General features: G+C 40.4%; 1 protein-coding gene and 1 long non-coding RNA gene across 2 annotated transcripts in view; one reads left to right on the forward strand and one right to left on the reverse strand.

Annotated features, from left to right (window-relative positions):
• Positions 1-24,611, reverse strand: part of CLVS1 (clavesin 1) — a 161,527-nt gene that overhangs the window by 54,068 nt on the left and 82,848 nt on the right. The gene's annotated exons all lie outside the window — the stretch shown is intronic.
• Positions 4,709-24,611, forward strand: part of LOC103017034 (uncharacterized) — a 69,100-nt gene continuing 49,197 nt past the window's right edge. The window contains exons 1-2 of the long non-coding RNA XR_449844.1: positions 4,709-4,858; positions 7,162-7,281. This is a non-coding gene — a long non-coding RNA (uncharacterized LOC103017034). The remainder of the gene's footprint in view (positions 4,859-7,161; positions 7,282-24,611) is intronic.

Genomic DNA, 24,611 nt, shown 5'->3' on the forward strand with positions numbered 1-24,611 from the left:
GGCAGAGTAGCCAGTCTCTGGCACAAGGAAGTAGGTTAAGGGATTCGCCAGGCTTTATTTTGTACTCGTCGGGGTCTAGCTCAGGGGTCTCCAAACTTTTTGATAATGTATACTTATGTATAAATTGAATGCGTGGATAAAATCTATGAAGTTAGAAAATAGAAACTTTTCTTCCTATACATCAGTGGATCATTTTTTTTTTTAACATCTTTACTGGAGTATAATTGCTTTACAATGTTGTGTTAGTTTCTGCTGAATAACAAAGTGAATCAGCTATACGTATACATATATCCCCATATCCCCTCCCTCTTGCATCTGCCTCCCACCCTCCTTATCCCACCCCTCTATGTGGTCACAAAGCACCGAGCTGATCTCCCTGTGCTATGCGGCTGCTTCCCACTAGCTATCTATTTTACATTTGGTAGTGTATATATGTCCATGCCACTCTCTCACTTCATCCCAGCTTACAATTCCCCCTCCCCGTGTCCTCAAGTCCATTCTCTACGTCTGCATCTTTATTCCTGTCCTGCCCCTAGGTTCTTCAGAACCCTTTTTTTTTTTTTTTTTTTTACATTCCATATATATGTGTTAGCATACGGTATTTGTTTTTCTCTTTCTGACTTCACTCTGAATGATAGACTCTAGGTCCATCCACCTCACTACAAATAACTCAGTTTCGTTTCTTTTTATGGCTGAGTAGGTGGATCATCTTGTGCACCATCTTGGGGCTGCTAGTCTGTCCCCTTCTTAATGACAATTCGTGTGCTTCATCACTTTGACGATGAAGATTGGTGGCCACTTGTTGGAAAGGCTTTGCATATCTGGAGAGCAAACCGCATGGACAGTATACTGGCAGCCATGGACGGCTCTGTGAGAGCTGAGTCCTCTGGTTCCTGGAATTCTGTAGCTCTGCTGGCATCCCAGCAGCTCTGCCTTCCTGTGCACAGGGGTCCAGACAGTCCTGATGAGCAACTGATCATTCTGATGACTTTGAATAAAGGTCTACATCCTGGAATGACTTAGCCATCACCATTTGAAAGACAATTAAGAATCCCCTAGCAGGGACTTCCCTGGTGGCGCAGTGGTTAAGAATCCGCCTGCTAACGCAGGGAACATGGTGTGATCCGTGGTCTGGGAAGCTCCCACATGCTGCAGAGCAACTAGGCCCGTGAGCCACAACTACTGAGCCTGCGCGTCTGGAGCCTGTGCTCCGCAACAAGAGAGGCCGCGACAGTGAGAGGCCCGCGCATCGCGATGAAGAGTGGCCCCCGCTCTCCGCAACTAGAGAAAGCCCTCGCACAGAAACGAAGACCCAACACAGCCAAAAATAAATAATAAATAAATAAATTAAAAAAAAAAAAAAAAAGAATCGCCTAGCAGGGACTTCCCTGGTGGCGCAGTGGTTAAAAATCCGCCTGCCAATGCAGGGAACACGGTTTGATCCCTGGTCCGGGAAGCTCCCACATGCCGCGGAGCAACTAAGCCCGTGGGGTATAGAAAATAAGTTAAACCTCATGAATTATGAAATATGTTAATAAACTGCCTGATAAGCAGGCGGATTGTCCCTGGCTGGGAGAACTAAAGCAGAGGCAGGTGCTGTGAGGGCGAGCTGCATTTGACCCCTCGTTCGACCGGCCTGCAGGAAGCTGCCTGTCTGTTTTCCCGCACAGACAGGCTCAGTTTAAATCGGATCAACTCTCAGCACCTTAATGATGGTGTTGCGCTTTCCTTTCCTCTGTAGCTTCTTTCTCCCACAGCTTTTCTCACTTGACTGTGGGCTGGTGACAGCGATGGTAAAGGTAGGAGCTGGTTCCTTACATCAATCTGGAAGCCTCAGACCCCATCCACCGCCCCGGCCAAGGAAGAGGCCTTTGCTCTGTCTCTTGGAAAACAATTCTGAGAGCTGGAGGTTCACAATCACATCTTTGTTTGTTAAAAATGTCTCATTCTTGAAACTAACAGTAAATCAACTATACTTCAATTAAAAAAAAGTCTCATTCTGTTCTCCATTTCATGTCATAAAAATATCCCAGGAGAAAAAAAAAAGAATGGAAAATATGAAAAATAAGTTTTCTGATAAATTCCAAATGAAGCTTGAGAGTGCTGTTTTTCTTCATTGCCTTTTATAACCTATTTATTGTTTAAAGTCCCCTGCAGATCCCACTTCAGTCACGGGGCCTTCTTTGCCTAATTGCATGAACTCCCAGGTTAGGCATTTCTTTCTCAGAGCTCCGTAACATCTTGGGAACACCCTTATTTTCATACTTCTCACTCTTCTTTGTATCAGTTTATATATCGATCATTCCTACAAAACTGCGAGCCACTTTGGGGCAGGAACCCAGATTTATTTCTTTTTCTCCCCTGTACCCTCTCATTTTACGTTATGTTATATTATTATTATTTTCTGGTGGCCTAGCACAGCGTGCTCAGTGTTTGCTGATTGACTAGGTCCCCCCAGGGTTAAGTTACTCATCAGTTATTCAAAATTAGAAATGAAGTTTCCCGTAAGTTCCATGTTCAGAATGGCAATTACATTACTGGCATCATTAATCACTCCCTCCAAGTATGTATTTGTGATCAAGGAGACACATATTAGCTATGAGTAGCCAAAAGCAATTCTATTGCAATATTAATGGAGTACAGTTGAACTTTGAACAACGCGAGGGTTAGGGGCGTCAACCTTCCACGCAGTAGAAAATCTGGTATAATTTGTAGTTCGCTCTCCATATCCGAGGTTCCTCCAGATGGGCGGTTCCGAATTCAGGGGTTCAACCAACTCCAGTCCTGTAGCAGTTTAGTATTTACTATTGAAAAAAAAGCCGAGAATAAGTGGTCCCTTGTAATTCAAACCTGTGCTGTTCAAGGGTTAACTGTATATCCTTTGCATTTTGTGAATGTTGCTGTAGCATGTAATTTGCCCCATAAAATAAATCTTTGACCAGGAGTTTCAAACAGAACTCAGAGGGGTTGGGAAGTCGACCCTGGGCTGAGCCAGCCTGCTCATGGTTAAGTGACACGCCACACTGCCAGCCTTGCAGCACCACGAATTCAAGGGTCACGGCAAAATGACAAATTGTTTGCCATAGCCTTGAAGCATCAAGGCCTTATTTACACATAAACTAAATCAAAATATTAATTCCAAAAATACACAAAACCTTCTGAATGTAAATCAGAAGGGCAAAAACCCAAGAGGAAGTAATAGGTATCTGTTATTAGTGGGGAATAAAAAAAGGTCCAATTAAAGGAGAATAAAGAGTTGCAATTTAGAGACTATATATAATTCTGACAGAAAGGTCTAGAAAAGCCTAGGGAAATTTCGAACTTCCTAAACTAGGTCTTAACTCCTTCAGTGACATTCAAGGCCCTCTGAACAATAACTCAGACCCAGGTCTGAGCCTTAGTTCTGCACCCCGTTTTGTGTGGCCCAGTCTTGGCCACACTGGCCCCAGGGTTCCTCGCGCAAAGGGTTCGGCTGGCCCCAGAGCTACGCAGCCTGGCGGTGCTGGAGGAATTGGGACACCACTGTCCCTGAGGACACTTGGGCTTTGCACAAGTAAGTTCCACTCATCACGATACCACGATCGCCTCTCAGCACCATCCCCACCAGTAATTCATTCTTACAACCCCGGGCAGATGCCAGCTCAGGGCTTCCGTGAAAGTTCCTCCCGATTCACCAAGGCCCCGTCAATCCTCCTTCTCACAAAACCTCCACTGAGACCCCTCAGCACGTGTGGTCGTTTGCTTTTCTAAATCTTCACGGTATTTCCACGGCTTTCATGGCATGTCTCATAGTATGTGTGTGCTTTTTAAATACGATTTTAAAATTAGAAATAACTTGAAACGTGTGTTCTGTCTCAGTTACTGGTTTACCTATTCCCATCCCCACCAAACCACCACTTTCTCTGAGGGTAGCGCTTTGTCTTTTCCGGCTTTTACCCCCGGGACCCAGTGTGGTATGAGCCACAGAGCACGCCGTGTCCCCTTTGCTAACAAGCGTGGGAGCGGGTGGTGCGCAATGAGGGCCCTGCGGGGGCTGCGCCTTCCTGGACGCACAGCTGCTTCCTCCGGGGCCCACACACGTTGGCTGAGGGGCAGGGAAACACGTGGCTCTGTTTTTCTCGGATAAGGACAGAGCCCGGACAGAGCTGCGCTCAGCCCTGGGGTCAGGCAGGCTGCTTCTCATTCCTGCCCGCAAAGGGCTATAATCCTGAGCAAAGTGGGAAAGACTTGGAAGAGAAAGGGAGAGTGGATGGGAGCGAGTTTGAACGAGGACACTGAAGGAGGAGGAGTGAGAGTGAGTGAGTGAGCGAGGGGGCGAGTCTGTGAAGGGGTGAGTGTGTGAGTGTGCGTGAGTGTGTGAAGGCGGTGCTAGTGTGTGAGGGGCAGCGTGTGAGTGTATGACGGGGTGTCTGTGTGAGGGGGAGAATGAGTGTGCGAGGGAGTGTCAGGGTGTGAGAGGGGTGTGAAGTGTGAGGGTGTGAAGGGGTGTGAGTGTGAAAGGAGTGTGTGACGGGTGTGAGTGTGAGTGGAGTGTGAGTGTGAGTGTAAGAAGGAGTGTGTGTGTGAGTGTGTGAGTGGAGTGTTAGTGGAGTGTGTGTGGGTGTAAGAAGGAGTGTGTGTGAGTGAAGTGTGTGTGTGAGTGTGTGTGTTTGTGTGTGAGCGCGCGAGGGGCGGCCCTGGGCGGCAGAGCAGCGGGAGGACGCAGTCGGTGGGCCCCGGAGGCTCCGCCTTCCCACCCGGACTGCGCCTGCGTCCCGCCCTCCTCGGCCCCGCCCCCTGCGCGCCGAACGTGGGCCCTGCTCCCTCCATGGCTTCCGGCGAAGGGCGGTCCCCGAGGCCCTGGAGCTGCGCCCCAACGGTGAGAACTGTTAAATGTGCTTCCTTCAGGTTCGACCTGTCTGTCTCTGTCTGTGTCTCTGACTCTGACTCCCCGGCTCCGGAAGGGCGGAGAGGCGGCCCGTTCCCTCCTGTCTCTGCAGGTGTCAGGTCGGGACACGGCGGTCCCTGGGCGGCGCTGCTCTGGGATTCCAAGTGCAGCAAGCTCTGCAGCCTGAAAAGCACTTTTTTTTCCAATTCATTTTCTTTTCTCTTCCCTGTCCCCCGCCCCCCTTTTCCTTTCTGCCTGAACCGCTTGATGTATGTCTCTATCTCCAAAATATATTCTTGGAAGCCTACATTTCTCTAATCCATCTATAAAAAGTTAATGATTATCTGCTCCCCAGAACAACTTTTAGGATCTGGATCCAACAACCTGGAGGGCAGGTATAAGTCCCCGCACATCTGAAAGCTTTCAAAAGCACTGCATTTACCATCTTACAAATAAAAGCACAGAGGACGGAGGAGAAAACAGTTCTTTGTGCCCACAAACAGCAGCTTTAAGGGTAAATCTGATGGGGGGATGTGGGGCAGGTGTGCAGAGAGTAGAAGCAGAGTGAAGGAGGCTGCTCTCAGGGAGGCCACGTGGCTTCTGAACCAAGAAATCATACAGTCAGCTTCGGAGAATCAGATCTATTTCTTTTCACAGCCGATACCTTTATACTGAGTAGAATTTCTCAAAGGAGCTAAATCTACTGGATATTAAAACTTATTTTTAAGCCTCAGTAGTTAAAACGGTGTAGTATTTATGCATGAAGAGACCCAAGTATATATGGCGTATGATGAAGTGGCAAGTATAATCAGAAGGGTGGAAATAAATGTGTCCATAAATTGTGTTGGAACCAGACAGCCTTCTAGGAAAACAACAGCAGAAACCCACACTGTGCACTAGGATAAGCTGTAAAAATGTAAATGCAAAATAAAAAGAAGCCATGAAATTTTAGGAGAAAATCCAGAAACCATACAAAATTGATAAATACTATAATTTAAAAAATGCTCTTATCTAGCAAAAACAAAACAAAGCAAAAAATCCTGCAAGTAAAATCAAAAGATAACTGAAAGAAAACTATGAGAAATATTTGCAATTCATATGACAAAGAGCTAATCTCCCTAATGTAAATTGATAAAACCAACAACATAATAGAGAAAATGGGAAAAGGCTATGAACAGAAAATTAACAGAAAAGGAAAGACAAATTCCACTTAAACATATGAAAAGATTCTCCACCTCAGTCATAGAGAAATGCAAATTAATATTTCACTGAGACAACATTTTTCATTCTGTCAGTCTGTCAGAAATCCAAAAGGTTGAAAATACATTCTGGCCTTGGCAAGGCCTCGGATAATAGGTGTTCTCATAATGACTGATGATAGTGGATATTGTAGTGCATCCCCCATGGAGGGATATTTCTGACTCTTTACCCAAATTACAAGTGGATAATTTTTAACTTATACAAAAATCCTACTTCTGGGAATTTATCTTGCAGATATAATTGTACATGTGCAGAATACTGTATGTACAAACTTGTTCCTTGCTGCATTGGTTGTAATAGCAAAAGATTGGAATTAAACCAAATATCCACTAATAAAGAACTGTGTTTAGCAAACTGTGGTACATCCATATAATAGAATACTCTGAACATGTAAAAAGAAAATAAAAATAAAGTTCTCTATGTGCTGATATGGAAAGATGTCCTTTCTATGAAATGATATGTTGAAATCCTCAAGACATAGTGTATAAATAATAAAGCAAGATGGGTAATACTGTATAGAGATGGAATATTTGAATAAAAAGGGGAAAATATACTTCTATTTCTGTTACACAAAAAACAAAGACACAAGAAACTAAGAAAAGAAGTTACCCTTGTGGAAATGAAGGATAGGAATGAAGTAGAAACATTTGATGAATACCCCTTTATATTGTTTGATTTGTATGCAGTGTGAATGGATTGCCTATTCAAAACATATATATTATGTGTCAGTCATATTGAAATATGTCTGATTTTGATAGTATCACTGAAACAGTCCTCTTAATGAAAACCAAAACAAAACTCAAAACTGCTTCTTACAAATTACTCTGTCTCCTCTTTTGTTTTCTGTTCCCGTAAGGGCTTTTAAGCCTGACATGTTTCTTCCTTTGACTTGGAGAAGATAAATAACTGCGCTGATGAGTGGCCTGAGGATTTGAGGTGTTCTGTCAACAATATGGAGACCACCGTTTCCCATTAACTCTGGATATCTGTCTCCGAGGCGTCAGCTGTTCTTAATGCACTGTTTTCCTCTATAGATCACTGCTGTCAACCTGCTAACGACACCCAAGTAGATCTACAGCAGTCATGTTTCAGCCCAAGAGTGACTGAAGTAAAGGCAGTGTCTCTCATTGAGATGAATAGCACCAGGATCCCAGGTATTTGCACTTACATGCCCGAGCTTATTTTCCTCAGTTATAAACAGTGGTTTATATATAGTTTGATTTTATAATGCTTCCATGCAAACTATAACAATTCCTCAATGCATCTATGTAGATAAAGTCTGTGACTTGCTGTAGGTGTACGAAACCCTGACAGTGTCCTGGTCTGGTGGGTCGATTTCTAGGTCTAGAGATGAGAGTCAGGTTCTAACATGGTGTGGAGCGCACCTGGAGGAGGTGAGGTGTGGAGTTGCAGGAAGGAGAAAGCTTCCACTTGCCTGTCTTCCCAATCCGATTTTTAAAAAACTCTCCTAAAGGCCTTTGCACTTGCTGTGTCCTCTGCCTAGAAATTACTGTCCCAGATCTTTGAATGACTTTCTTCTCTGTGTCATTTAGGTGTAAGCTCCTCACCTCTCCCGCACCAACCATTATTCTATCACGTCCTCTAGTTTTACCTTCTTGATAGCACTAATCACTGTCTGAAATGGTCTTTTTTACTCACTTGTTTACTTTTTTATCATTTATTAACCCTCTTCTCTCCACCACCCAATAGACTGCAGATTCCAGAAGAGCAGGGACCTGATCTGTCTTGCCCTCCCACATATTCTTGTGCCTAGAACGGGGTCTGACACATAATAGGACCTCCATAAATATTTGGTCAATGAATAAATGAAGGATTAGAGTCCACGTCTAATTGGGTTTTGTACATAAAACCTAGCAAATGAAATTAGCAAATTCTTATTCAGGGAATGAATAAATTCAAGTAAACTCTTCTTAGACATGGGCATTGCCTTTTAAAACACTCAATCGGGCAAAGAAAATACTCCAGATTGACCCTTACTTGTTCAGTCATCACTGTTTTTTATCACACTTAGGACAATTACTGATATCTCAGAAATTCTGATTTAAAAAACCAGCTTTCTTTTATAATTTTAGTATTGGTTAAGAAGGCCCAAAGTGCACTAAAAAGCTTATTTAACTTAAAAGGCTTATTTGACTCTCAGAAGAGTTATTTGTTATACACATAATTTTTCTTGAGAATCAATGGAACTTGTGCTAAACTGAATTTATTTTTCCTCCAATAACTGATTTAAAAATCAATTGCACAGAATTCTTTGTCATCAACAATACAATATTTCTTTAGGTGCTTTATTCCAATTTCAAATGCCATTTTTATCAGTGTGAAGATAGATTTTTAAATTGTATAAACAACTAGAGTTAATTGATGTGTTGGTTTAGTAAATCCTAACCACAAGGCTACATTTATAATATTAATAGTCCTGGAGACATACCTAGTTACATTTAAAAATACAAATAATATCTGTGCTTTTTAATGAGGTTTAAATCCTTTTTTAGAAGAAGTATTTTCCTTCTCCAACATATGTCCTTTTCTAATGAGCTAAAATTACAGATAGTGAGCCAGGTTTTGGAAAGGAACACAAACATGTATTGGGTGTCTAGACATAGTTCTGGGTATTCTTCATATGTTGGGGACCAATTAAATGTTCTCTGGAGTTTTCTGCCAACCACTCAGCCTTTGAGGCACAACTCTTGTGGGCTGTTCTGTGTGATGCAGTGCACATTGTGACACGGGACCTTGGGAAACCAAATCCTTTTGATCTGGGTCCAAGATAAATCTTATTTTATTAAATTTATCACAAGTAATAATGATGTTCAATATACTGTAAAATCCTTAAAACTACAGAATCTTTTGGAGAATTTTTGATTAGGATGATCTTATCTGGAAAGAATTATATGTCAAACTGCATGTAATCAGTCAGTTAATTAGGAACTATCCTAGGTTCTCTTCCATTCTGAGGATTATACGTTAACTCTTTTAGCCTTAAATTTTTTTTAATGAACACATGCCTAAAAATCACATTTCAGATCAAAGGAGCTGAAACACAACTGATTACTAGTCTCTGTGTAGTGAATTACTGAAAAAAAGCATTTTCTTGGAGCACAGAGAAGGGAAAGTAATGGGCCATACACTTATTTTTTTATCATTATTTCCTTCTCTAAACTCATGGATCTGTTGTAACAGATATTGTTTTGGAAGATGTTTTGGAGTTCACGTGAGCAATGTATTCCATGGTTGAGATATCTGAGTTGGGAGAAGTAACAGAAATTGAAGAGAAATTACTCTTTCCCCTCAGACACACAGAGCTATGAGTTAAAATTTGGACTCTTTATCTTACCTGTAAAGAGGACATAGGAGCTTTAATTTCATAGAGGGTTAGCCTTGATAAAATGGACTTCCGTACCTTACAGAGGGAAATGCAAATTGGTGGATCATGTCTGAAAGGCAATTTCTAATACGTATCAGGCACCTTAAAATATTTATAGCCTTTGACCCAAGAATTTCAAGGATTTGTAGACAGCCGCAGTTCTTAAGTTGTGGTCTGCCATCCTGCAGGGATCCTTGAGACCGTTTTAGGGGGACCACAAGGTCAAAATTATTTTCATAATCGTATTAAGATTATTTGCCTCTTTCACTGTGTTGCTGTTTGCACCAATGATGCAACAGGAATCAAGAGAGTGGCACCAAATTGTACTAGAACCCATGGTCTTCCACATTGCCAGCACCAGGAGAAAAATATGTGTCAGTTCCACTTAAGGGTATCCTTGGTAAAGTAGTAAAAACCAGTAACTTTATTAAGTCTCGACCCTTGAATACAAATGGTTTTAATGTTCTGTGTGAGAACTGGGCAGTACAGGTGGAGTACTTCTGCTGGGCACTGAGGCATAACGGTTGTCTTGAGGAAATGCCCTGTGTCATCGTTTGATTTGCGAACTGAACTAGCTTCTTTTTACATGGAACACCCTTTTTTTGTGAAAGAACAACTGAAAGGCAAACCATGGATATTCAGATTTGGGGCTTTAGCAGATACTTTCTCCTAAATGAACAAAGCAATCCTGTCATTTCAAGGATAACAAGTGATAGTATTTTTAAGTCAGAAGAGTCAGGGCTAGAAGCAGGGCTAGGACAGTAATTAACACAGTAATATTTTTAGATGAATTAGTGCTTATATTCCCTGCCCCTGGAGAGTTCTTTGTGACATTCCAGCATACCCAGTTGGTGGCTCAAGCAGCAACCATTTCCCCTTAGCGCGTGTTGAGCAGAGCTGCTATTTGGTCCTGGTGGCCAACCCCTAGATCGTGGTAACTGGCTGGTTTAAGCCACACATGATAGTGCATCCTACTCTTTTCGCCAGGGCTGGAGATTGAGCTTGACATTGAATCTCCTCCCCTGCAAAAGATAGCTGTCCGGGTCTCTTTTGGGCAGGCTGAGCCCAGGGCTCTTCTGACAGGTCTCTGAAGGGATGAGTATCAGATGCCAAAGTTCTCATTATCAGGTACAGTTAGCATGTTAGTTCTTTCATCCTTATAAGGTATGCAAGTAGCCTAGACAAATGCCCTTACTGCAAATCCACCACCGTTTCCCTCTCTTTAATTAATTCATAACAACCTGACCTGTGTTCTTTGCCTTCAAGTTTCCAGTTGATAGTTGCTATTTTGAAAAATCCTGTTTTCTGAAATCTTTCTGTTACCTCTTACAAGGTAGTCTAATTGTAATGGATCTTTCACCTATTCAGTAAAGACAAAGATTTCTCTTTTAATTAAAATCCCCCATAGGCATTGAAATGAAAATATGATAAGGAGGTGTGTGTATCAAATACAATTCACTCTTTGAAAAAACATTAAAATTCCACTAATGAATCATTGCGGTAGATAAAAATCAACATATAAGGTCTTTGCTCTCAAGGAACTTACAGTCTAGGGAGGCCAAGAGAAAAGTAAACAGACTCTTAGGATACCCTGGGATGGTGCTGAGATGGAAATGTGAACACTGGTTGGGGAGGGAACCCGAAGCTGATCAGGGGGCCAGGGCTGATTTTCTAGACAAGGAGCCTAGTCTTCAAGGTGCCCCCAAATCTGGTCCATGTTTATGCTCCAGTGTTTCCAGTAAGAACTCCTCACCCCAGGCAGGGCTCTGCTCACTCGCACAAACTCACCATGCTTGTTCCTGTTCCAAGGATCTTGCTTAGATATTTCCTATGTCTGGAGTTCTCTTCCTACTCTCTCTGTAGCCAGTTTTTTCCTATTGTTCGATGCCTGTTTCACTCCCTGAAGCCTTCTGGATCACACCAGCCTCCTTTCGAGAGGCAGTGTTTGTCATTTCCTCAGGAAGCCTCATATGGGTGCCCTTCCTACACGTTCCCATAGAATCCTCTGCTCATCTCTGCTTTGGGACTTACATATCCAGCTGCCAACATGAATCTCCACTTGGAAGGTTTCAAGCTTCCAGTGTACAAAACTGAACTTCTGAGCTCCCTGACCCCATCCCCGATTGGATTCACCTGAAGTCGCTGCCCTCCTCTCCATTCTCCTAGGTGTTAGCCCTCACCGAAACCCTGAATTCATCTTCGAATCCTCTCTGTTTCAAAACTCATACATCCAATTCTGGTGGCTCTAACTTAAAATATATCTGGAGTCTGGTTATCTTCCCACCACCTCTACTGTTTTCACTCTGGTCTCAGACACTAGAAAAATCTCAAGCCTAAATGATGCCAGTCATCTCCCAGCCTGTTTCCCTGCATCTGCTCGTGTACTGTCAGTCTACTCTTCACAAGCAGCCAGAGTAATCTGTTTAAAAATTTGATTGCATCACTCTTCTGCTCAAAGACCTCCAGTTGTCCCTCATTGTACTAAGACTAGTCCTTCCAAGGCCCATAGGGCACCCCAACCTCTCTGACCTCATCTCCTACAACTGCTCTTCGTCACTTAACCTCAGAGCTTTCTTGCTGCTCTGTGAACACTGCAGCCACTCCCACCTCAGGGCGCTGGCTTGCCTGCTCCCTCCGCCTGGAGCATCCTTCCCTCAGTAGCTGTGTGGTTAACAGCCTCACCTCCTTCAAGTCTTAGCTCCAGTGTCACCTTCTTGATGAGGCCAATCACAAGGACTCTAAATTGCACCTCATTCTCATCTATGCCCCAGTAGTCTTAATCACCCTAATCTGTTTTTCCATAGTATTTATTTTTTATCATACTATATAATTTATCTACCTGCTTATTGTCTTCCTCTCCCAACTAGAATGTTTGCTCTATCTGGGCGGAGATTTTGGTCTTTTTAATTCATTGCTGTATCATGAGCACCCCTAGAATAATATCTGTGATGGTATTTGCTGAATGAATAAATATAAGTTATATGTTAACTTGCATTACTTCCTCACTAGACTATAAATTCCTTGAACACACAGATTCTGAATTATTCAACGTTATATATTTAACATCCAACCCAGTACCTAGCATAGTGCTAGCGCACAATCAATAATCGTGAGTGAATGAGTCTCTCTCCACTGAAATGCTGTTGTCTGCACTACCCATTTTAACATTTAATTATTGACTGCTTTAATGTCTCACTGAATCTTGTGTGTGAGCGTTAACCATTTGGTGAAACCTGCTTTTATTAAAGTCAGAGGCTACAACTCTTACTTCTTTTGTGCATGAACATGGTAGATTGATATATTGATATAGTCTACTGTATTTTTTGAGTTGAATGGAATGTATAATAACTAGTGGTGGATATTGTTGTTGAGCAGTGGGAGAAATGGGGCATAAGGGTCCGTAGGAAGGTGTTTCCTAGAGACCATTGTTTCCAGTAATTGAGACAAGGTCTGTAAACTCAACACTTTTTTTTTTTTTGCTTGACTTGTCTATTTATTTGCCATCCATATTTTCCTGCATTTATAGTCCATGGGCCCTGGAACAACTCCATTTACCTTTAAGGTCTCTTGCTTTTTATGGCTGCTAAGAACTTTAGGACTGTGTGAGTCTTTTTATTCATTTATGTATGCTCAATATTAAAAAGTGACGTAAATCTCAACATCCATCCATTCATCTGTCCATCAAATTACTGAGTGAGTTCCAGGCACTGAGGATGAAAGATGGTTAAGATATGGCCCCTGACTATAAGAAATTTATCCTCCTTGGAGAGGCAGGAACTTAAATCAACAGTGCAGAATAGTATGTGAACTCTAGCATAGGAATATGTGCAGTGTGTTGTAAGAATATAGAGGAAGGGCACCTAAACCAGATCTAGTTAATTGATATCTTTTTGCAATTAGTGGTACTTGAGCTGTGTCTTGAAGTATAATTAGGAACTAAAGAGTAGGGATAAGGCAGAAGATAAAACAAAGAGACATAAGGTAACATGGAATGTTAGGAACTACATACAGTTTACAATAGGTAGAGCTCAACGTTTTGGAGATGAGATTGGAAAAGGAGGTGCAGAGGGAGTATCCAGAGATGTGGCTGGAGAAGTAAGCAGGGGACGCTCCAGGAGGATCTTCAGTCACAGACTGTGGAGCATGAACTTGATCTGATAGGAAATAGGGATCTACTGAAGGATTTTAAAAGGAGATGGTTATTGACTGACAAAACTAGGAATAGAAATTTCCTCAACCTGATACAGGGCATCTACAAAACATGCCACTAACTTTATACCTAATGATGAAAGACTGAATGCTTTTCCCATAAGACCAGGAGCAAGACAAGGATGTCTATTCTTACCACCTCTATTCGATATTGTACTAGAGATTGTAGCCAGAGCAATTAAGCAAGAAAGAAAAGTCATCAGATGGGAAAAACAGTAAAACTATCTGTTTTCAGTTGACATGATCTAGTATATAAATAATCCTAAGGAATCCGGTTTTAAAAACTACTAGAACTAATAAATGAGTTCAGCAAGGTTGTAAGATACAAGATTAATATACAAAAATTAATTATATTTCAATATACTAGCAATGAAAAATTAATTTCATTTAAAATATTATGAAAAAGAATAAAATACCTAGAGATAAATTTAACAAAAGAAGTGCAAGGCTTGTATAACAAAAACTATAAAATATTTTTGCAAGAACCTAAATATCTAGGTAAATGGGAAGACATCTCATGTTAATGTATTAGAAAACAATATTATAATGATGACAGAATTCCCCAAACAGGTCTAGAGATTCAGTTCAGTCCCTATCAAAATCCCAGTTCCATTTTTTTTTTCCCAAAAATCGACAAGCAGATCCTGAAATTCATGTGAAAATGCAAGGGACCTAGGATAGCCAAAACAGTCTTGAAAAAGAAGAATAAAGTTGGATGACTCACATTTCACAATTTAAAACTTATTTCAAAGCTACAATAATCAAGACAACGTTATACCAGCATAGTATAGATATATGGATCAGTGGAGTAAAATTAAGGACCCAGAAAGAAATCTATATATTAAGGGTCAATTGATTTCAAACAGGGAAGCAATACCATTTAATGGGGAAAGAGTAGTCTTGAACAAATGATGCTGGAACAAGTGGATATCTTCATGCAAAAGATTGAAGTTGGAACCCTACCTCAAACTATACACAAAAATTAACTCAAAGTGAATCACAGACACCCCCAAAAAATATAGGAGTGAATTTTCATGACCTTGGGTTACACAAGTTTTTTTTTTTTTTTTTTGCTATGATACCAAAAGTACACACAAGAAAAGAAAAGAAAAAAAAGACAAATTGGACTTTATCAAAATTAAAAACTTTCATGCTTCATAGGATTCTATCAATAAAGTAAAAACACAACTTACTAAATGGGAAAAAAGCATTTGCAAATGATATATCAGATAAGGGAATTGTATCCAGAATATATATGTGTGTTACAAGCCAATAATAAGAAGACAAATTACCGAATAAAAAATTGGCAAAGGATTTGAATAGACAATTCTCCAAAAGGGTATACAAATGGCCAATAAGCACAAGAAAAGATCCTCAATATCAATAGTCATTACGGAAATGCAAAGCAAAACCACAATGAGATACTGCTTCACACCAATGAATATGGATATAACTTTAAAAAAAGAGAATAACTAGGGTTGGCAAGGAGTGGAGAAATTGGGACTGTCATACATTGCTGGGAGGAATATAAATGATGCAGCCACTTTGGAAAAAATGTGTACATGAATGTTCATAGCAAGATAATTCATAATCGTCAACAGTGGGAAGAACTCAAATGGCCAGCAACTGATAAATGGAAAAAAAAAAAAGGGGGTAGACATGCAATGGAATATTATTCAGCAATAAAAAGGAATGAAGTACTGATAGACACTACAGAATAGATAAGTCTTGAAAACATTATGCTAAGTGAAAGAAGCCAGTCACAAAGGATCCCATATTGTATGATTCCATTCATATAAAGCATCCAGAATTGGCAGATCTATCCAGACAGAATGTAGATTAGTAGTTACCTACAGCTCTGGAACGAGTGGAGGAAGTGATTAATGAGGAGTGACTGGTAATGGGTATGGGATTCTGGGGGAGGGGGTGATAAAAATGTTCTAAAATTAGATTGTGGTGATGATTACACAACTCTGTGAATATACTAAACCCACTAAATGTACCCTTTAAATGAGTAAATTATATGGTATGTGAGTTATATCTCACTAAAAGGTGAAAAGGAAAAACACCAAAATGTGAATTGTGGTTCTGTCTGGACTGAAGAGTTATGGTTGACTTTTATTTTCTTCTTCATATTTTTGAAATTTTCCAATAAGCTCAAGTAAATTTTTATTTTTTCAACTTATCATGACAAATATTTATTTAAATTAAGACAAAAGGAAATGGTGTATATTACAAGACAGATGTGACTTTTAGGAAGACAATATGGAACCTTTAGAAGAATCAAAGCAAGCCTAGAACAAAGCAGGAAGAACAATTTAAAAAACTGTTCTGTCTTTTGGGAGAGAACTGATGAGGTTCCAAATTGAAGTGGCAGCTCTGGAGATGGAAAGAAGAAGATGGAAATGTGAAAAATATTGAGGTAAAATCATTTGGAATTGGAATTGAGAATCAATTATACACACACACACACACACACACATATATACACATACACATACTATATATATATATATATCAACTATATATAGATAGATATATATAGATAGATCGATATACACTAACTCAAAATGATATATGTACCCCCATGTTCATTACAGTACTATTTACAATAGCCAAGATACGGAAATAACCCAAGTGTCCATCAACGAATAAATGGATAAAGAAATTGTGGTGTATATACACACACACACACACACACACACCACAATGGAAAATTATTCAGCCATAAAAAGAGGGAAATATTTTCATTTGCAGCAACATGGATAAACCTCGAGGGCGTTATGCTAAGTGAAACAAGTCAGACAGAAAAAGGCGAATCCTGTCTCTGTATGTTCTCTCTTATATGTGGAATCTAAAAAAAAAAAAACAAAAAAGCAAAAAAGAAGGTATGCTATAGTAGTGATTCTCAAAAAGGAGCATATCAGCAATATCAGCATTATCTGTGAACTTGGTAGAAATGCAGATTCTCAGATCTTACTACCCCAGGCCTATGGAAATCAGAAACTTTGTAGAGAGGTTCAGTATTTTTTTTAAACTTTCCTGTAGATTCTGAAGCATGCTAAATATTGAGACCTACTGCTCAATACCATTCCCAGGTTCTCTTTTAGATCTAAAATTCAGTGGTCTAGAAGAAACTATGTTTTTAGGGGAAGAAACGTTCATCAGGAATTAGAAAATCTGGAGAAAATCTTCACAGAGGAAGTAAGGTTTGATCTAGCGACGTGATATCATACTAATCATAAAAGATGGAGAGGATTGTTAAGAGGTGAAAGGGTAGGGGGATTGGCAGCATTACAAGCTGAGGTACCAGGGGGAATGGGAATGGAGAGAGGGGAATTTTATAATTCATCTGTGATCAGGGAGCAAATTAGTCAAGTGGTGCAGGAAAGGGGGGGTAGTTTTGGGCAGCACTGGTAAATAAACTTGGATGAGTAGAATAGAGCCGCTTATGGTTGCTCTTAAATATTGGATATTAGTTTATACTCAGTTGGTTATTTTCTCTATACATTGAACTATTATATGTAGCTGACTTTCTTATGGAAGTATGGAAGGTGTTGTAATTAAGACATTCAATTTTTTGCAAATATGAAGAAATGTGAGTATCTATAGGGAAAAGAAAACACAAAAATAATCAAGAAATAGAACTTTGTACCAAAGTACTCAACAATACTGTGCTCTGACCAGAGAAAAATATTTCAGAATGTTCTCAGGCTTTATGTCTGTCGCAACTTCTGAGTCAGGTCTTCTCTTCTCTAGATCTCTTTCAGAACTGAGTTCCCCCTTCCAAAGTCTGAAAATGCACTTTAACGTTACCCTGTCCTCTTGTTTTTCTAAGAATATCTTAATTAAAACCTCATTCAGTTAATGGAACAAGTTATTTGTAATTTCTTCCAAATCCTTAATGAGTCTCTGGATTAAGGCATCAGGGATTACTCCTCTCAATTAATGACATTTCAGTTGAGCTGGAATTAACTTAATCATTTAATTTTTTTCACATTATTAATACTCTCCATCAAACATCTTGAAATTCCTAAACTCCACTCTAATATTATTGAAGCAGGAGAAACCATGTTTATGACTGTATTTTTAGAGTTCCTTAGCGGTGAAAGATACTTTTCAAAGCCTTCAGTCCAGCTTTTGTGCTCAACAACAATTGCCCTGTGCCTGGCCAACACACCTCATTTTTCCTTTTCGCCCATGTGGAATGGAAGAAACACCAAGCTAATCTTTGTCCCGTCCTGGGGGCATGACCAGCTGGTCCCTCTACCTATGCCTGCTTGGAATTCTGGCGCATGAAAAGTTGAATAAATAGTTGTTGAATTGAAGTGAATCTCCTCTTCCAGCCTTTGCCAATTCATGTTACCCATACTTATCAAAAACTAGCTCAAATTTTTAACAGAAAGTATTAAATGAATAACTGGCTCTGCCATCACTCTCCTTAATATTTCCTCATCACTGATTTATCCATCTGCTAAAATGCATTTCAGGAGGCATTATTCAATAACTGGGATTAAGACTAATCAAAATACCTAGAAAAAAATTAAGTTAAATCCCTTTCTCGGGCTTCCCTGGTGGCGCAGTGGTTGAGAATCTGCCTGCTAATGCAGGGGACACGGGTTCGAGCCCTGGTCTGGGAGGATCCCACATGCCACGGAGCAGCTGGGCCCGTGAGCCACAATTGCTGAGCCTGCGCGTCTGGAGCCTGTGCCCCGCGACGGGAGGGGCCGCGATAGAGAAAGGCCCGCGCACCGCGATGAAGAGCGGTCCCCGCACCGCGATGAAGAGTGGCCCCCGCTTGCCGCAACTGGAGAGGGCCCTCGCACGAACCGAAGACCCAACACAGCCAAAGATAAATAAATAAATAAATAAAATCAAGTAAAACTTTAAAAAAAAAAAAAAAAATCCCTTTCTCCACACCTTTTCAAATGTAAATTCTGATAGATAAAAATGTTAAATTAAAAAAAAATCTAAGTCTAGAAGGAAATACGAATTTTATATAACATTTGGGAAAGAAAAGACTTTCTAAGCCCTAGCAAAGGCCACTTAACAGACTTGATCATATAAACGTCTTAAACTGCTTTAAACAAGAAGAGCAAAAATAAACATTAGTCATTGTAGATGCAAATTATGGAAAAATGTTTGTGATGTGAGAAAATGTTAATTTCCTTAGGTAATAAAAATCTCTTACAAAATTAGACATAAAACAAAATTTAAAAACCTCAACTGAAAAATGGTTGAAGTACATTAACAAGTGATACACAAAAAAGATAATAAAAAATGTCTAATAAACATATGGGAAAATGTTCCAGCTCAGTAGAAGTCAAAGTAATCAAAGCAGATTAAAGCAAAAAGGGGCCGTGTGGTGGAGGCATAGTGGGGAGGTTACAAATAGACCAAGACTTATTTTTAATACCCAGTGCTGATTTTGGTTCAGAAGCAGACCCTTTCATACAATGCTGATGAATATTAAAAACAAAAACAAAAAAACCTTCTGTAGAGCATCTTCAAGATTCATTTCACCTCTAGAAATTAATCCTAAGGCAGTAGTTCATGTGGCCAAAAATTTAGTAAAAGGACATTCATGTCAGGAATTTACATAATACTGAAAAAATTGAGAACAATCTAAACATTCAGCAATTGGGAATTGGTTAATACATTATCATATAACTAAACAATGGAATACTATGCAGTCATTATAAATGATGGTTGAGGTAAAATAAAGAGCTAGAATACTGTTCACTGTGTACTGTAAAGTGAAAAGACCAGATGCCCAGGTTTAAAAGGTTTATTTCTGTATAGGGTTGTGTGTAATTTGCATTTTCTTATTTTTATTTACCAGTATCACCAATATTTTTTAAAGATTTTTTTATACTGAACATGTATAATGAACCCCCAAGAGTGGGGTTTGGGAGTGGAAGTTGAGTTTAGGGAATGTGACAGATTTCAACAGCTGGAGGTGCTGAGGACATTTATTGTTCTTCCATTTCAGGGAGTCTATTAGACAGACTTTTTTTTTTAATTTATTATTATTTTTATTTATTTATTTATTTATTTATTTATTTTATTTATGGCTGTGTTGGGTCTTCGTTTCTGTGCGAGGGCTTTCTCTAGTTGTGGCGAGCGGGGGCCACTCTTCATCACAGTGCGCGGGCCTCTCACTACCGCGGCCTCTCTTGTTGCGGGGCACAGGCTCCAGACGCGCAGGCTCAGTAGTTGTGGCTTACGGGCCTAGTCGCTCCGCGGCATGTGGGATCTTCCCAGACCAGGGCTCGAACCCGTGTCCCCTGCATTGGCAGGCAGATTCTCAACCACTGCGCCACCAGGGAAGCCCTAGACAGACTTTTAAAGAGCTCCAGCCATGGGAATTCCCTGCCGGTCCAGCGGTTAAGACTCGGCGCTTCCACTGCAGGGGGCGTGGGTTCGATCGCCGGTCAGGGAACTAAGATCCCATGTGCCACATGATGTGGCCAAAAAAAATAGAAAATAAAGAGCTCTGTCTTGGCAATGTGGAAACTATTTTCACTATATAATAAAACTTCTCTAAAGTCCAAATAATAATTTCTGGGATTCCTATGTTATACAAGTGACTAAGGATTTGTCTCTTAAGCTGTAAAATTTTCTATATCACATTATTACTGTTTTAGATGAAAATCTCTGTACTGTTTATACATTTCCATGGTGTCTTTAGTAATGCTTATTGAATGTGACTAAGGCTCTTTTTGATAGCTCAGGATCACGGCTGTGTACATCATATCTGCTCCATGGTGTACAGTGGTCTCAGGTACATTAAGCTCTATGCGAAACAACCTCAATCATGGTGCTCTCTAGTTTCAATAGTAAAATTTTTATCTTATTTGTGTTTCTTCCCTGGCTGACAACTGTTATTTCTTGATATAGTCTATATGGCAATGTGAATTAGCCCCTCAACCAAATTCTTTCACAGACTTCTAATATGTGGTAAGTTTGGAAACTACATGGCCAAATTAAGAAAATAAATGGGCTCTAAGGGAAAGTTAGAGAGATTCTCTTAATGTAGCTATTTTGTAACACTTATTTGATGCTACATATTCTGTATTCTATGAGATACAATTGTCATATAGTTAAATTCCACAAGGACAATGTGCTACTGCATTTCTTAGCCTCGGTATTTTCCAAGAATAATCTTATTTATTAAATTCCAAACATAGACATTAATAGTTTAGATCTTTGATGAAAAAAGTACAAGCAGATAGTACACCAAGTGTTGTGATGCCACAAAAGAATGATTGACTCGGGAACACCTGGACACAGCGGGTAGGTCACTTCTTTTTTCTGTAAATCAAACTGTACTCTAGCAAAACTAATCTACCGTGTGGGAAGTCAGGATAGTAGCTACCTTTGGGAGTCAGCTACTGGGAGGGGGAAGGAGACGCCTCTGGGTAACTGGCAGTATTCTTTTTCTTAATCTGCGTTTGGTTACTTAAATGTTTTCATTTTCTGAAAACTCACTTGGCTGCACACTTACAGCTTGGGTAGTTCTCTGGATGTATATTAACATATCAATAAAAAGTTTATTGGGACTTCCCTGGTGGCACAGTGGTTAAGAATCCAGCTGCCGGGCTTCCCTGGTGGCGCAGTGGTTGAGAATCCACCTGCTAATGCAGGGGACATGGGTTCGAGCCCTGGTCCGGGAAGATCCCACATTAAAAAAAAAAAAAAAAAAAAAAAAAAAAGTCCAAGAATCCAGCTGCCAATGCAGGGGACATGGGTTCGATCCCTGGTCCAGGAAGATCCCACATGCCTAGGAGCAACTAAGCCCGTGCGCCACAACTACTGAGCCTGCGCTCTAGAGCCCGTGCACCACAACTACTGAGCCTGTGCTCTAGAGCCCACGAGCCACAATTGCTGAGCCTGTGCGTCACAGCTACTGAAGTCCACATGCCTAGAGCCCGTGCTCTGCAACAAGAGAAGCCACCGCAATGAGAAGCCCACGCACTGCACCAAAGAGTAGCCCCTGCTCGCCGCAACTAGAGAAAGCCTGCGTGCAGCAATGAAGACCCAACACAGCCAAAAATAAATAAATTAAATAAATAAATTATCACCTTATCTTTGATAAAGGAGGCAAGCATATACAGTGGAGAAAAGACAGCCTCTTCAATAAGTGGTGCTGGGAAAACTGGACAGGTACATGTAAAAGTATGAAATTAGAACACTCCCTAACACCATATAAAAAAATAAACTCAAAATGGATTAAAGACCTAAATGTAAGGCCAGACACTATCAAACTCTTAGAGGAAAACATAGGCAGAACACTCTATGACAAAAATCACAGCAAGATCCTTTTTGACCCAGCTCCTAGAGAAATGGAAGTAAAAACAAAAATAAACAAATGGGACCTAATGAAACTTAACAGCTTTTGCACAGCAAAGGAAACCATAAACAAGAAGAAAAGACAACCCTCAGAATGGGAGAAAATATTTGCAAACGAAACAACTGACAAAGGATTAATCTCCAAAATATACAAGCAGCTCATGCAGCTCAATATCAAAAAAACAAACCACCCAATCCAAAAATGGGCAGAAGACCTAAATAGACATTTCTCCAAAGAAGATGTACAGATCACCAACAAACACATGAAAGGATGCTCAACATCACTAATCATTAGAGATATGCAAATCAAAACTACAATGAGGTATCACCTCACACCAGTCAGAATGGCCATCATCAAAAAATCTACAAGCAATAAATGCTGGAGAGGGTGTGGAGAAAAGGGAACCCCCTTGCACTGTTGGTGGGAATGTAAATTGATACAGCCACTATGGAGAACAGTATGGAGGTTCCTTAAAAAACTAAAAATAGAACTACTATACGACCCAGCAATCCCACTACTGGGCATATACCCTGAGAAAACCATAATTCAAAAAGAGTCATGTACCAAAATGTTCATTGCAGCTCTGTTTACAATAGCCAGATCATGGAAGCAACCTAAGTGTCCATCATCGGATGAATGGATAAAGAAGACGTGGCACATATATACAATGGAATATTACTCAGCCATAAAAAGAAACGAAATTGAGTTATTTGTAGTCAGGTGGATGGAGTTAGAGTCTGTCATACAGAGTGAAGTAAGTCAAAAAGAGAAAAACAAATACATTATGCTAACACATATATATGGAATCTAAGGGGAAAAAAAAAAAGGTCATGAAGAACCTAGTGGCAAGATGGGAATAAAGACACAGACCTACTAGAGAAAGGACTTGAGGATATGGGGAGAGGGAAGGGTAAGATGTGACAAAGTGAGAGAGTGGCATGGACATATATACACTACCAAACGTAAAATAGATAGCTAGTGGGAAGCAACCGCATAGCACAGGGAGATCAGCTCTGTGCTTTGACCACCTAGAGGGGTGGGATAGGGAGGGTGGGAGGCAGGGAGATGCAAGAGGGAGGAGATGTGGGAACATATGTATATGTATAACTGATTCACTTTGTTATAAAGCAGAAACTAACACACCATTGTAAAGCAATTATACTCCAATAAAGATGTTAAAAAAAAGTTTATTCTAAGTATAAAAACAAAATACTACACTTTGAAAAATTATCTTTGGGCTAAAAAGAGTTAACAATTCTTATTGGTTTCTTAGCAACAAATGCTTTCCTTTGGTGTAAGTGGAGACTACACTATCACCTATTTATTCTCACAAGGTCCACCTTCTCTCTTGGTGGGACACAACAAAAGTCTGGGGTCTTTAGTTGGTCTCCAAGGTAACTAAAATCTTATTCAGAATTGATGCTTCACCGATTGTTCCAATCAGTCTTTCCCGCGTTTTTATTTTGAAGTGATGATGTTTTACTCTCCTGCTCTGCTTATTACCAAGTGCTGTTGGGAGGATCAAATAAGGCACTGTGTGCAAGTGCTTTAAGTGCCAGACTAACAATAGGTACCATCATCACTACCATCATCACTGACCGCCATCATCATCATCATCACCAGGTTTGATTATTTTTAACCTAGAGTAGAAACTATGAGCTTCTTTGAGATGTTTGTCTCACCCTATGGTTATTCTCCTTATTTCTTGTACCATGAACACTAGACTGTCCCCCAAACAGTTTAGCTAGAATATCCAGGTCAGGGAATGTGGCAGGCTTGACATTCACTATCCACAGTGAAAGGAACCATCACCAATCAGTGCCAGCATTCTTTTTCGCCTGAGCTGCATTCGAATTGTTTAGATTTGGTGTGGGAGGGCAAGCCTATTTTCCGTCCCTGACATAAGCACTAAGGCTATATCCATGAAGGTAAAGTTATAAATTTGTAGCATTGGGTGGTTAAAAGGATTGTAAGAATTATCTAGTCCAGTGTTGTCAAGAGTTGTCCCTGGACCAGCACATCACATCACCTGGTGACTTTTTGGAAATGCTAATTCTCACTCACCTACCCAAACACGCCCTCACCCCATCCCGACCTACTGAATCAGACACTCCAGGGTTGGGACCCTGTAATCAGAACTTTAACAAACGCTCCAGTGATTTTGGTGCGTGATGAAGTTTGAGAACCACTGCTCTAGTCCAATCCCCATTGGGTTTTGCTGATGAATAATCTTAGGTCTATAGGTGTTATGCCATTTTCCCAAGGTTATCCATGGAATTACAGTTGCCAAACAGAAATAAAACTCGACTTCCTAATTCCTAGTTGCTACATTGGATAGCAAGTAGAGGATTGCAAGAAAACTTCCCTCTGATTTCTACCTTATGTTTCTAAGTGAAATTTTTTGTCATTTCCCACCATCTTTGGGGGGGCACCCCTCCAACATTCTTAGTCTGTGTGGCTTGGGTTTAGCATCTTGGGTGGGCTCATAATCTGATCTATCTAGAGCACCCTCAATCCCCTCGCTCCTGTCAAGAATA

The sequence above is a fragment of the Balaenoptera acutorostrata genome, chromosome 17 (genome assembly GCF_949987535.1).
Source record: "Balaenoptera acutorostrata chromosome 17, mBalAcu1.1, whole genome shotgun sequence".
In the NCBI taxonomy this organism is placed as follows: Eukaryota; Metazoa; Chordata; class Mammalia; order Artiodactyla; family Balaenopteridae; genus Balaenoptera; species Balaenoptera acutorostrata.